This window comes from Dendrobium catenatum, unplaced genomic scaffold, assembly GCF_001605985.2.
Source record: "Dendrobium catenatum unplaced genomic scaffold, ASM160598v2 fragScaff_scaffold_488, whole genome shotgun sequence".
Lineage (NCBI taxonomy): Eukaryota > Viridiplantae > Streptophyta > Magnoliopsida > Asparagales > Orchidaceae > Dendrobium > Dendrobium catenatum.
In genome coordinates, this window is record NW_021318950.1 from 1,447,106 (window position 1) to 1,448,449 (window position 1,344).

Here is a 1,344-nt window from a genome sequence, read left to right on the forward strand (position 1 = left end):
AATGATTTAATAAATGACAATAAAATAATAATAAAGCCTTTATCCAATAGTGGGTAGGTGCCTATAAAATTTTTCAACATTGTGTCTATTAATATGAATAAAAAAACTATTTATAATATATTTATAATTCAAGCCTTTTTAAATTATTCTCACTATTTTATTAGCATAGTCAGGATCTTAATATATTAGTTCTCTAACAACATCATCAGAAGGCCGTCATTTTATAAGATCCAATCATCTAAAGCGACTCTTTCTTAATCTTATCAGTCACTAAAGGCTTCACTTGGGACAAAGTTTTCTTACTGTTTTCCTAAAGTAGTTTTTTTAGTATGGAGTAAATTTGGACCAACGCGAAACGCCGGAACCGGGTCTGGGTTAGTCGGAGACTGACTCCGTTTGCAAAAAGGGTGGTGTTTCGGGTTGAACCGACGGGTTCGTGTCAACCGAAAACCCTTTATTTAAAAATTTTGGATTCTGCCGTTGCTTCGCCTACGCTGCTTGCCGCATGCGCGCTTCGACCCGCTCCCGCGTGCCCACGCCTCACCCGTGTGTGACGTGCCGCTACCACTACCCTGGCCGCCGCAAGCCTCGCGTTCGTCCCGTACGTTCGAGACGTTACTGGTCGGTCGGCAGAACCAAAATCAGGTCAAGTCGGTCCGGTTCTGAATTTCTACTGTTTTGTCATAACTCCGGGTCGGGTTAGGGTTCGACCGTTTGAACCCGGGTCAATTCCGGTTCGCACGAACCCGACCTGTGACCGAAATTGAACACTCCTATTTTTTAGTACAAAATTCTACGTTAATAAATTTTTAATAAATTTTTGTTGAGCTTAAAGCAATAAAAAAGTTATTAAAAAAGCCTAAAACTACTCAAACCTTTTCACAATTCTATCGTACGTCGGAAAATCCCCTTAATATTGTATTTGGTGAGAATCAATATAGCAGCAAAGTTTGGCTACAAATTACTTCTTGATTTGATAATATTAAGACATTCCCTTCAATGACTGGAAAAGAAATGTGTAAGGAACTTTTCATATAAGAATTAGAACGGTGAATTATTTACTATCATTGGCCTAAGTACATGCTTTAAGATCTGTGTCTACGTCGATCTGGTGCTACTGTCATTTTCCTTTCTATATATTAAGCTTCTCTTTCTCATCCCATCACCTAACCACAGATAACAAGCCTTTTAATGACAGCCAGCAATCACCGGATTGGACATAGCGGCCGCAGCAGCGGCCCATGCACAATACCTGCTGGGAACACATAGCTGTTGGTCCCAATACAGGTTAGAAGTTCTAACCCGAATTCCTTGCCTTATAATACACCAAAGATAAATATTGAT